Raw genomic sequence first — 14,715 nt, 5'->3', positions numbered from 1 at the left:
GCGCCTACATCATAACTCGGAATCTAACTCGGAATCTACAGCGCCTACATCATAACTCGGAATCTACTGCGCCTACATCATTACTCGGAATCTAACTCGGAATCTACTGCGCCTACATCATAACTCGGAATCTACTGTGCCTACATCATAACTCGGAATCTAACTCGGAATCTACTGCGCCTACATCATAACTCGGAATCTACTGCGCCTACATAATAAATCGGAATCTACTGCGCCTACATCATAACTCGGAATCTACTGCGCCTACATCATAACTCGGAATCTAACTCGGAATCTACTGCGCCTACATCATAACTCGGAATCTAACTCGGAATCTACTGCGCCTACATAATAACTCGGAATCTAACTCGGAATCTACTGCGCCTACATCATAACTCGGAATCTACTGCGCCTACATCATAACTCGGAATCTAACTCGGAATCTAGTGCGCCTACATCATAACTCGGAATCTACTGCGCCGACATCATAACTCGGAATCTAACTCGGAATCTACTGCGCCTACATCATAACTCGGAATCTACTGCGCCTACATCATAACTCGGAATCTAACTCGGAATCTACTGCGCCTACATCATAACTCGGAATCTACTGCGCCTACATCATAACTCGGAATCTACTGTGCCTACATCATAACTCGGAATCTAACTCGGAATCTACTGCGCCTACATCATAACTCGGAATCTACTGCGCCTACATCATAACTCGGAATCTACTGCGCCTACATCATAACTCAGAATCTAACTCGAAATCTACTGCGCCTACATCATAACTCGGAATCTACTGCGCCTACATCATAACTCGGAATCTAACTCGGAATCTACTGCGCCTACATCATAACTCGGAATCTACTGCGTATACATCATAACTCAGAATCTAACTCGGAATCTACTGCGCCTACATCATAACTCGGAATCTACTGCGCCTACATCATAACTCGGAATCTAACTCGGAATCTACTGCGCCTACATCATAACTCGGAATCTACTGCGCCTACATCATAACTCGGAATCTACTGCGCTTACATCATAACTCGGAATCTACTGCGCCTACATCATAACTCGGAATCTAACTCGGAATCTACTGCGCCTACATCATAACTCGGAATCTAATTCGGAATCTACTGTGCCTACATCATAACTCGGAATCTAACTCGGAATCTACTGCGCCTACATCATAACTCGGAATCTAACTCGGAATCTACTGCGCCTACATCATAACTCGGAATCTACTGCGCCTACATCATAACTCGGAATCTATCTCGGAATCTACTGCGCCTACATCATAACTCGGAATCTACTGCGCCTACATCATAACTCGGAATCTAACTCGGAATCTACTGCGCCTACATCATAACTCGGAATCTAACTCGGAATCTACTGCGCCTACATCATAACTCGGAATCTAACTCGGAATCTACAGCGCCTACATCATAACTCGGAATCTACTGCGCCTACATCATTACTCGGAATCTAACTCGGAATCTACTGCGCCTACATCATAACTCGGAATCTACTGCGCCTACATCATAACTCGGAATCTAACTCGGAATCTACTGCGCCTACATCATAACTCGGAATCTAACTCGGAAACTACTGCGCCTACATCATAACTCGGAATCTACTGCGGCTACATCATAACTCGGAATCTAACTCGGAATCTACTGCGCCGACATCATAACTCGGAATCTACTGCGCCTACATCATAACTCGGAATCTACTGCGCCTACATCATAACTCGGAATCTACTGCGCCTACATCATAACTCGGAATCTAACTCGGAATCTACTGCGCCTACATCATAACTCGGAATCTACTGCGCCTACATCATAACTCGGAATCTACTGTGCCTACATCATAACTCGGAATCTAACTCGGAATCTACTGCGCCTACATCATAACTCGGAATCTACTGCGCCTACATCATAACTCGGAATCTACTGCGCCTACATCATAACTCAGAATCTAACTCGAAATCAACTGCGCCTACATCATAACTCGGAATCTACTGCGCCTACATCATAACTCGGAATCTAACTCGGAATCTACTGCGCCTACATCATAACTCGGAATCTACTGCGTATACATCATAACTCAGAATCTAACTCGGAATCTACTGCGCCTACATCATAACTCGGAATCTAACTCGGAATCTACTGCGCCTACATCATAACTCGGAATCTACTGCGCCTACATCATAACTCGGAATCTACTGCGCCTACATCATAACTCGGAATCTACTGCGCTTACATCATAACTCGGAATCTACTGCGCCTACATCATAACTCGGAATCTAACTCGGAATCTACTGCGCCTACATCATAACTCGGAATCTAATTCGGAATCTACTGTGCCTACATCATAACTCGGAATCTAACTCGGAATCTACTGCGCCTACATCATAACTCGGAATCTACTGCGCCTACATCATAACTCGGAATCTATCTCGGAATCTACTGCGCCTACATCATAACTCGGAATCTACTGCGCCTACATCATAACTCGGAATCTAACTCGGAATCTACTGCGCCTACATCATAACTCGGAATCTAACTCGGAATCTACTGCGCCTACATCATAACTCGGAATCTAACTCGGAATCTACAGCGCCTACATCATAACTCGGAATCTACTGCGCCTACATCATTACTCGGAATCTAACTCGGAATCTACTGCGCCTACATCATAACTCGGAATCTACTGCGCCTACATCATAACTCGGAATCTAACTCGGAATCTACTGCGCCTACATCATAACTCGGAATCTAACTCGGAAACTACTGCGCCTACATCATAACTCGGAATCTACTGCGCCTACATCATAACTCGGAATCTAACTCGGAATCTACTGCGCCGACATCATAACTCGGAATCTACTGCGCCTACATCATAACTCGGAATCTACTGCGCCTACATCATAACTCGGAATCTACTGCGCCTACATCATAACTCGGAATCTAACTCGGAATCTACTGCGCCTACATCATAACTCGGAATCTAACTCGGAATCTACTGCGCCTACATCATAACTCGGAATCTAACTCGGAATCTACTGCGCCTACATCATAACTCGGAATCTAACTCGGAATCTACTGCGCCTACATCATAACTCGGAATCTAACTCGGAATCTACTGCGCCTCCATCATAACACGAAATCTACTGCGCCTACATCATAACTCGGAATCTACTGCGCCTACATCATAACTCGGAATCTACTGCGCCTACATCATAACTCAGAATCTACTGCGCCTACATCATAATTCGGAATCTACTGCGCCTACATCATAACTCGGAATCTACTGCGCCTACATCATAACTCGGAATCTGCTGCGCCTACATCATAACTCGGAATCTAACTCGGAATCTACTGCGCCTACATCATAACTCGGAATCTAACTCGGAATCTACTGCGCCTACATCATAACTCGGAGTCTAACTCGGAATCTACTGCGCCTACATCATAACTCGGAGTCTACTGCGCCTACATCATAACTCTGAATCTAACTCGGAATCTACTGCGCCTACATCATAACTCGGAATCTAACTCGGAATCTACTGCGCCTACATCATAACTCAGAATCTATCTCGGAATCTACTGCGCCTACATCATAACTCGGAATCTACTGCGCCTACATCATAACTCGGAATCTAACTCGGAATCTACTGCGCCTATATCATAACACGGATTCTACTGCGCCTACATCATAACTCGGAATCTAACTCGGAATCTACTGCGCCTACATCATTACTCGGAATCTAACTCGGAATCTACTGCGCCTACATCATAACTCGGAATCTAACTCGGATACTACTGCGCCTACATCATAACTCGGAATCTACTGCGCCTACATCATAACTCGGAATCTAACTCGGAATCTACTGCGCCTACATCATAACTCGGAATCTACTGCGCCTACATAATAAATCGGAATCTACTGCGCCTACATCATAACTCGGAATCTACTGCGCCTACATCATAACTCGGAATCTAACTCGGAATCTACTGCGCCTACATCATAACTTGGAATCTAACTCGGAATCTACTGCGCCTACATCATAACTCGGAATCTAACTCGGAATCTACTGCGCCTACATCATAACTCGGAATCTACTGCGCCTACATCATAACTCGGAATCTAACTCGGAATCTAGTGCGCCTACATCATAACTCGGAATCTACTGCGCCTACATCATAACTCGGAATCTAACTCGGAATCTACTGCGCCTACATCATAACTCGGAATCTACTGCGCCTACATCATAACTCGGAATCTAACTCGGAATCTACTGCGCCTACATCATAACTCGGAATCTACTGCGCCTACATCATAACTCGGAATCTACTGCGCCTACATCATAACTCGGAATCTACTGTGCCTACATCATAACTCGGAATCTAACTCGGAATCTACTGCGCCTACATCATAACTCGGAATCTACTGCGCCTACATCATAACTCGGAATCTACTGCTCCTACATCATAACTCGGAATCTAACTCGGAATCTACTGCGCCTACATCATAACTCGGAATCTACTGCGCCTACATCATAACTCAGAATCTAACTCGAAATCTACTGCGCCTACATCATAACTCGGAATCTACTGCGCCTACATCATAACTCGGAATCTAACTCGGAATCTACTGCGCCTACATCAAAACTCGGAATCTACTGCGTATATATCATAACTCGGAATCTAACTCGGAATCTACTGCGCCTACATCATAACTCGGAATCTACTGCGCCTACATCATAACTCGGAATCTAACTCGGAATCTACTGCGCCTACATCATAACTCGGAATCTACTGCGCCTACATCATAACTCGGAATTCTACTGCGCCTACATCATAACTCGGAATCTACTGCGCCTACATCATAACTCGGAATCTAACTCGGAATCTTCTGCGCCTACATCATAACTCGGAATCTACTGCGCCTACATCATAACTCGGAATCTACTGCGCCTACATCATAACTCGGAAACTACTGCGCTTACATCATAACTCAGAATCTACTGCGCCTACATCATAACTCGGAATCTAACTCGGAATCTACTGCGCCTACATCATAACTCGGAATCTAACTCGGAATCTACTGCGCCTACATCATAACTCGGAATCTACTGCGCCTACATCATAACTCGGAATCTACTGCGCCTACATCATAACTCGGAATCTACTGCGCTTACATCATAACTCAGAATCTACTGCGCCTACATCATAACTCGGAATCTAACTCGGAATCTACTGCGCCTACATCATAACTCGGAATCTAATTCGGAATCTACTGTGCCTACATCATAACTCGGAATCTAACTCGGAATCTACTGCGCCTACATCATAACTCGGAATCTAACTCGGAATCTACTGCGCCTACATCATAACTCGGAATCTACTGCGCCTACATCATATCTCGGAATCTACTGCGCCTACATCATAACTCGGAATCTAACTCGGAATCTACTGCGCCTACATCATAACTCGGAATCTACTGCGCCTACATCATAACTCGGAATCTAACTCGGAATCTACTGCGCCTACATCATAACTCGGAATCTAACTCGGAATCTACTGCGCCTACATCATAACTCGGAATCTACTGCGCCTACATCATAACTCGGAATCTAACTCGGAATCTACTGCGCCTACATCATAACTCGGAATCTACTGCGCCTACATAATAAATCGGAATCTACTGCGCCTACATCATAACTCGGAATCTGCTGCGCCTACATCATAACTCGGAATCTAACTCGGAATCTACTGCGCCTACATCATAACTCGGAATCTAACTCGGAATCTACTGCGCCTACATCATAACTCGGAATCTAACTCGGAATCTACTGCGCCTACATCATAACTCGGATACTACTGCGCCTACATCATAACTCGGAATCTAACTCGGAATCTACTGCGCCTACATCATAACTCGGAATCTACTGCGCCTACATCATAACTCGGAATCTAACTAGGAATCTACTGCGCCTACATCATAACTCGGAATCTACTGCGCCTACATCATAACTCGGAATCTAAATCGGAATCTAGTGCGCCTACATCATAACTCGGAATCTACTGCGCCTACATCATAACTCGGAATCTAACTCGGAATCTACTGCGCCTACATCATAACTCGGAATCTACTGCGCCTACATCATAACTCGGAATCTAACTCGGAATCTACTGCGCCTACATCATAACTCGGAATCTACTGTGCCTACATCATAACTCGGAATCTAACTCGGAATCTACTGCGCCTACATCATAACTCGGAATCTACTGCGCCTACATCATAACTCGGAATCTACTGCTCCTACATCATAACTCGGAATCTAACTCGGAATCTACTGCGTTTACATCATAACTCGGAATCTACTGCGCCTACATCATAACTCAGAATCTAACTCGAAATCTACTGCGCCTACATCATAACTCGGAATCTACTTCGCCTACATCATAACTCGGAATCTAACTCGGAATCTACTGCGCCTACATCATAACTCGGAATCTACTGCGTATACATCATAACTCAGAGTCTAACTCGGAATCTACTGTGCCTACATCATAACTCGGAATCTACTGCGCCTACATCATAACTCAGAATCTACTGCGCCTACATCATAACTCGGAATCTAACTCGGAATCTACTGCGCCTACATCATAACTCGGAATCTACTGCGCCTACATCTTAACTCGGAATCTACTGAGCCTACATCATAACTCGGAATTCTACTGCGCCTACATCATAACTCGGAATCTACTGCGCCTACATCATAACTCGGAATCTAACTCGGAATCTACTGCGCCTACATCATAACTCGGAATCTACTGCGCCTACATCATAACTCGGAATCTACTGCGCTTACATCATAACTCGGAATCTACTGCGCCTACATCATAACTCGGAATCTAACTCGGAATCTACTGCGCCTACATCATAACTCGGAATCTACTGCGCCTACATCATAACTCGGAATCTACTGCGCTTACATCATAACTCGTTATCTACTGCGCCTACATCATTACTCGGAATCTAACTCGGAATCTACTGCGCCTACATCATAACTCGGAATCTAACTCGGATACTACTGCGCCTACATCATAACTCGGAATCTACTGCGCCTACATCATAACTCGGAATCTAACTCGGAATCTACTGCGCCTACATCATAACTCGGAATCTACTGCGCCTACATAATAAATCGGAATCTACTGCGCCTACATCATAACTCGGAATCTACTGCGCCTACATCATAACTCGGAATCTAACTCGGAATCTACTGCGCCTACATCATAACTCGGAATCTAACTCGGAATCTACTGCGCCTACATCATAACTCGGAATCTAACTCGGAATCTACTGCGCCTACATCATAACTCGGAATCTACTGCGCCTACATCATAACTCGGAATCTAACTCGGAATCTAGTGCGCCTACATCATAACTCGGAATCTACTGCGCCTACATCATAACTCGGAATCTAACTCGGAATCTACTGCGCCTACATCATAACTCGGAATCTACTGCGCCTACATCATAACTCGGAATCTAACTCGGAATCTACTGCGCCTACATCATAACTCGGAATCTACTGCGCCTACATCATAACTCGGAATCTACTGTGCCTACATCATAACTCGGAATCTAACTCGGAATCTACTGCGCCTACATCATAACTCGGAATCTACTGCGCCTACATCATAACTCAGAATCTAACTCGAAATCTACTGCGCCTACATCATAACTCGGAATCTAACTCGGAATCTACTGCGCCTACATCATAACTCGGAATCTACTGCGTATACATCATAACTCAGAATCTAACTCGGAATCTACTGCGCCTACATCATAACTCGGAATCTACTGCGCCTACATCATAACTCGGAATATAACTCGGAATCTACTGCGCCTACATCATAACTCGGAATCTACTGCGCCTACATCATAACTCGGAATCTACTGCGCCTACATCATAACTCGGAATCTACTGCGCTTACATCATAACTCGGAATCTACTGCGCCTACATCATAACTCGGAATCTAACTCGGAATCTACTGCGCCTACATCATAACTCGGAATCTAATTCGGAATCTACTGTGCCTACATCATAACTCGGAATCTAACTCGGAATCTACTGCGCCTACATCATAACTCGGAATCTAACTCGGAATCTACTGCGCCTACATCATAACTCGGAATCTACTGCGCCTACATCATAACTCGGAATCTACTGCGCCTACATCATAACTCGGAATCTAACTCGGAATCTACTGCGCCTACATCATAACTCGGAATCTACTGCGCCTACATCATAACTCGGAATCTAACTCGGAATCTACTGCGCCTACATCATAACTCGGAATCTAACTCGGAATCTACTGCGCCTACATCATAACTCGGAATCTAACTCGGAATCTACAGCGCCTACATCATAACTCGGAATCTACTGCGCCTACATCATTACTCGGAATCTAACTCGGAATCTACTGCGCCTACATCATAACTCGGAATCTACTGTGCCTACATCATAACTCGGAATCTAACTCGGAATCTACTGCGCCTACATCATAACTCGGAATCTAACTCGGAATCTACTGCGCCTACATCATAACTCGGAATCTACTGCGCCTACATCATAACTCGGAATCTAACTCGGAATCTACTGCGCCGACATCATAACTCGGAATCTACTGCGCCTAAATAATAAATCGGAATCTACTGCGCCTACATCATAACTCGGAATCTACTGCGCCTACATCATAACTCGGAATCTAACTCGGAATCTACTGCGCCTACATCATAACTCGGAATCTAACTCGGAATCTACTGCGCCTACATCATAACTCGGAATCTACTGCGCCTACATCATAACTCGGAATCTAACTCGGAATCTACTGCGCCTACATCATAACTCGGAATCTAACTCGGAATCTACTGCGCCTACATCATAACTCGGAATCTAACTCGGAATCTACTGCGCCTCCATCATAACACGAAATCTACTGCGCCTACATCATAACTCGGAATCTACTGCGCCTACATCATAACTCGGAATCTACTGCGCCTACATCATAACTCAGAATCTACTGCGCCTACATCATAATTCGGAATCTACTGCGCCTACATCATAACTCGGAATCTACTGCGCCTACATCATAGCTCGGAATCTGCTGCGCCTACATCATAACTCGGAATCTAACTCGGAATCTACTGCGCCTACATCATAACTCGTAATCTAACTAGGAATCTACTGCGCCTACATCATAACTCGGAGTCTAACTCGGAATCTACTGCGCCTACATCATAACTCGGAATCTACTGCGCCTACATCATAACTCGGAATCTAACTCGGAATCTACTGCGCCTACATCATAACTCGGAATCTAACTCGGAATCTACTGCGCCTACATCATAACTCAGAATCTATCTCGGAATCTACTGCGCCTACATCATAACTCGGAATCTACTGCGCCTACATCATAACTCGGAATCTAACTCGGAATCTACTGCGCCTATATCATAACACGGATTCTACTGCGCCTACATCATAACTCGGAATCTAACTCGGAATCTACTGCGCCTACATCATTACTCGGAATCTAACTCGGAATCTACTGCGCCTACATCATAACTCGGAATCTAACTCGGATACTACTGCGCCTACATCATAACTCGGAATCTACTGCGCCTACATCATAACTCGGAATCTAACTCGGAATCTACTGCGCCTACATCATAACTCGGAATCTACTGCGCCTACATAATAAATCGGAATCTACTGCGCCTACATCATAACTCGGAATCTACTGCGCCTACATCATAACTCGGAATCTAACTCGGAATCTACTGCGCCTACATCATAACTCGGAATCTAACTCGGAATCTACTGCGCCTACATCATAACTCGGAATCTAACTCGGAATCTACTGCGCCTACATCATAACTCGGAATCTACTGCGCCTACATCATAACTCGGAATCTAACTCGGAATCTAGTGCGCCTACATCATAACTCGGAATCTACTGCGCCTACATCATAACTCGGAATCTAACTCGGAATCTACTGCGCCTACATCATAACTCGGAATCTACTGCGCCTACATCATAACTCGGAATCTAACTCGGAATCTACTGCGCCTACATCATAACTCGGAATCTACTGCGCCTACATCATAACTCGGAATCTACTGTGCCTACATCATAACTCGGAATCTAACTCGGAATCTACTGCGCCTACATCATAACTCGGAATCTACTGCGCCTACATCATAACTCGGAATCTACTGCTCCTACATCATAACTCGGAATCTAACTCGGAATCTACTGCGCCTACATCATAACTCGGAATCTACTGCGCCTACATCATAACTCAGAATCTAACTCGAAATCTACTGCGCCTACATCATAACTCGGAATCTACTGCGCCTACATCATAACTCGGAATCTACTGCGCCTACATCATAACTCGGAATTCTACTGCGCCTTCATCATAACTCGGAATCTACTGCGCCTACATCATAACTCGGAATCTAACTCGGAATCTACTGCGCCTACATCATAACTCGGAATCTACTGCGCCTACATCATAACTCGGAATCTACTGCGCTTACATCATAACTCAGAATCTACTGCGCCTACATCATAACTCGGAATCTAACTCGGAATCTACTGCGCCTACATCATAACTCGGAATCTAATTCGGAATCTACTGCGCCTACATCATAACTCGGAATCTAACTCGGAATCTACTGCGCCTACATCATAACTCGGAATCTAACTCGGAATCTACTGCGCCTACATCATAACTCGGAATCTACTGCGCCTACATCATATCTCGGAATCTACTGCGCCTACATCATAACTCAGAATCTAACTCGGAATCTACTGCGCCTACATCATAACTCGGAATCTACTGCGCCTACATCATAACTCGGAATCTAACTCGGAATCTACTGCGCCTACATCATAACTCGGAATCTAACTCGGAATCTACTGCGCCTACATCATAACTCGGAATCTACTGCGCCTACATCATAACTCGGAATCTAACTCGGAATCTACAGCGCCTACATCATAACTCGGAATCTACTGCGCCTACATCATTACTCGGAATCTAACTCGGAATCTACTGCGCCTACATCATAACTCGGAATCTACTGCGCCTACATCATAACTCGGAATCTAACTCGGAATCTACTGCGCCTACATCATAACTCGGAATCTAACTCGGAATCTACTGCGCCTACATCATAACTCGGAATCTACTGCGCCTACATCATTACTCGGAATCTAACTCGGAATCTACTGCGCCTACATCATAACTCGGAATCTACTGCGCCTACATAATAAATCGGAATCTACTGCGCCTACATCATAACTCGGAATCTACTGCGCCTACATCATAACTCGGAATCTAACTCGGAATCTACTGCGCCTACATCATAACTCGGAATCTAACTCGGAATCTACTGCGCCTACATCATAACTCGGAATCTAACTCGGAATCTACTGCGCCTACATCATAACTCGGAATCTACTGCGCCTACATCATAACTCGGAATCTAACTCGGAATCTACTGCGCCTACATCATAACTCGGAATCTACTGCGCCTACATCATAACTCGGAATCTAACTAGGAATCTACTGCGCCTACATCATAACTCGGAATCTACTGCGCCTACATCATAACTCGGAATCTAAATCGGAATCTAGTGCGCCTACATCATAACTCGGAATCTACTGCGCCTACATCATAACTCGGAATCTAACTCGGAATCTACTGTGCCTACATCATAACTCGGAATCTACTGCGCCTACATCATAACTCGGAATCTAACTCGGAATCTACTGCGCCTACATCATAACTCGGAATCTACTGTGCCTACATCATAACTCGGAATCTAACTCGGAATCTACTGCGCCTACATCATAACTCGGAATCTACTGCGCCTACATCATAACTCGGAATCTACTGCTCCTACATCATAACTCGGAATCTAACTCGGAATCTACTGCGTTTACATCATAACTCGGAATCTACTGCGCCTACATCATAACTCAGAATCTAACTCGAAATCTACTGCGCCTACATCATAACTCGGAATCTACTTCGCCTACATCATAACTCGGAATCTAACTCGGAATCTACTGCGCCTACATCATAACTCGGAATCTACTGCGTATACATCATAACTCAGAGTCTAACTCGGAATCTACTGCGCCTACATCATAACTCGGAATCTACTGCGCCTACATCATAACTCAGAATCTACTGCGCCTACATCATAACTCGGAATCTAACTCGGAATCTACTGCGCCTACATCATAACTCGGAATCTACTGCGCCTACATCTTAACTCGGAATCTACTGCGCCTACATCATAACTCGGAATTCTACTGCGCCTACATCATAACTCGGAATCTACTGCGCCTACATCATAACTCGGAATCTAACTCGGAATCTACTGCGCCTACATCATAATTCGGAATCTACTGCGCCTACATCATAACTCGGAATCTACTGCGCTTACATCATAACTCGGAATCTACTGCGCCTACATCATAACTCGGAATCTAACTCGGAATCTACTGCGCCTACATCATAACTCGGAATCTAATTCGGAATCTACTGCGCCTACATCATAACTCGGAATCTAACTCGGAATCTACTGCGCCTACATCATAACTCGGAATCTAACTCGGAATCTACTGCGCCTACATCATAACTCGGAATCTACTGCGCCTACATCATAACTCGGAATCTACTGCGCCTACATCATAACTCGGAATCTAACTCGGAATCTACTGCGCCTACATCATAACTCGGAATCTACTGCGCCTACATCATAACTCGGAATCTAACTCGGAATCTACTGCGCCTACATCATAACTCGGAATCTAACTCGGAATCTACTGCGCCTACATCATAACTCGGAATCTACTGCGCCTACATCATAACTCGGAATCTAACTCGGAATCTACTGCGCCTACATCATAACTCGGAATCTACTGCGCCTACATCATTACTCGGAATCTAACTCGGAATCTACTGCGCCTACATCATAACTCGGAATCTACTGCGCCTACATCATAACTCGGAATCTAACTCGGAATCTACTGCGCCTACATCATAACTCGGAATCTAACTCGGAATCTACTGCGCCTACATCATAACTCGGAATCTAACTCGGAATCTACTGCGCCTACATCATAACTCGGAATCTACTGCGCCTACATCATAACTCGGAATCTAACTCGGAATCTACAGCGCCTACATCATAACTCGGAATCTACTGCGCCTACATCATTACTCGGAATCTAACTCGGAATCTACTGCGCCTACATCATAACTCGGAATCTACTGCGCCTACATCATAACTCGGAATCTAACTCGGAATCTACTGCGCCTACATCATAACTCGGAATCTAACTCGGAATCTACTGCGCCTACATCATAACTCGGAATCTACTGCGCCTACATCATTACTCGGAATCTAACTCGGAATCTACTGCGCCTACATCATTACTCGGAATCTACTGCGCCTACATAATAAATCGGAATCTACTGCGCCTACATCATAACTCGGAATCTACTGCGCCTACATCATAACTCGGAATCTAACTCGGAATCTACTGCGCCTACATCATAACTCGGAATCTAACTCGGAATCTACTGCGCCTACATCATAACTCGGAATCTAACTCGGAATCTACTGCGCCTACATCATAACTCGGAATCTACTGCGCCTACATCATAACTCGGAATCTAACTCGGAATCTACTGCGCCTACATCATAACTCGGAATCTACTGCGCCTACATCATATCTCGGAATCTAACTCGGAATCTACTGCGCCTACATCATAACTCGGAATCTAACTAGGAATCTACTGCGCCTACATCATAACTCGGAGTCTAACTCGGAATCTACTGCGCCTACATCATAACTCGGAATCTACTGCGCCTACATCATAACTCGGAATCTAACTCGGAATCTACTGCGCCTACATCATAACTCGGAATCTAACTCGGAATCTACTGCGCCTACATCATAACTCAGAATCTATCTCGGAATCTACTGCGCCTACATCATAACTCGGAATCTACTGCGCCTACATCATAACTCGGAATCTAACTCGGAATCTACTGCGCCTATATCATAACACGGATTCTACTGCGCCTACATCATAACTCGGAATCTAACTCGGAATCTACTGCGCCTACATCATTACTCGGAATCTAACTCGGAATCTACTGCGCCTACATCATAACTCGGAATCTAACTCGGATACTACTGCGCCTACATCATAACTCGGAATCTACTGCGCCTACATCATAACTCGGAATCTAACTCGGAATCTACTGCGCCTACATCATAACTCGGAATCTACTGCGCCTACATAATAAATCGGAATCTACTGCGCCTACATCATAACTCGGAATCTACTGCGCCTACATCATAACTCGGAATCTAACTCGGAATCTACTGCGCCTACATCATAACTCGGAATCTAACTCGGAATCTACTGCGCCTACATCATAACTCGGAATCTAACTCGGAATCTACTGCGCCTACATCATAACTCGGAATCTACTGCGCCTACATCATAACTCGGAATCTAACTCGGAATCTAGTGCGCCTACATCATAACTCGGAATCTACTGCGCCTACATCATAACTCGGAATCTAACTCG

The sequence above is a fragment of the Coturnix japonica genome, chromosome 6 (genome assembly GCF_054131305.1).
Source record: "Coturnix japonica strain WE chromosome 6, WE-NBRP24, whole genome shotgun sequence".
In the NCBI taxonomy this organism is placed as follows: Eukaryota; Metazoa; Chordata; class Aves; order Galliformes; family Phasianidae; genus Coturnix; species Coturnix japonica.
The sequence above is the reverse complement of the archived record's forward strand: the minus strand, read 5'-3'. Positions refer to the sequence as shown.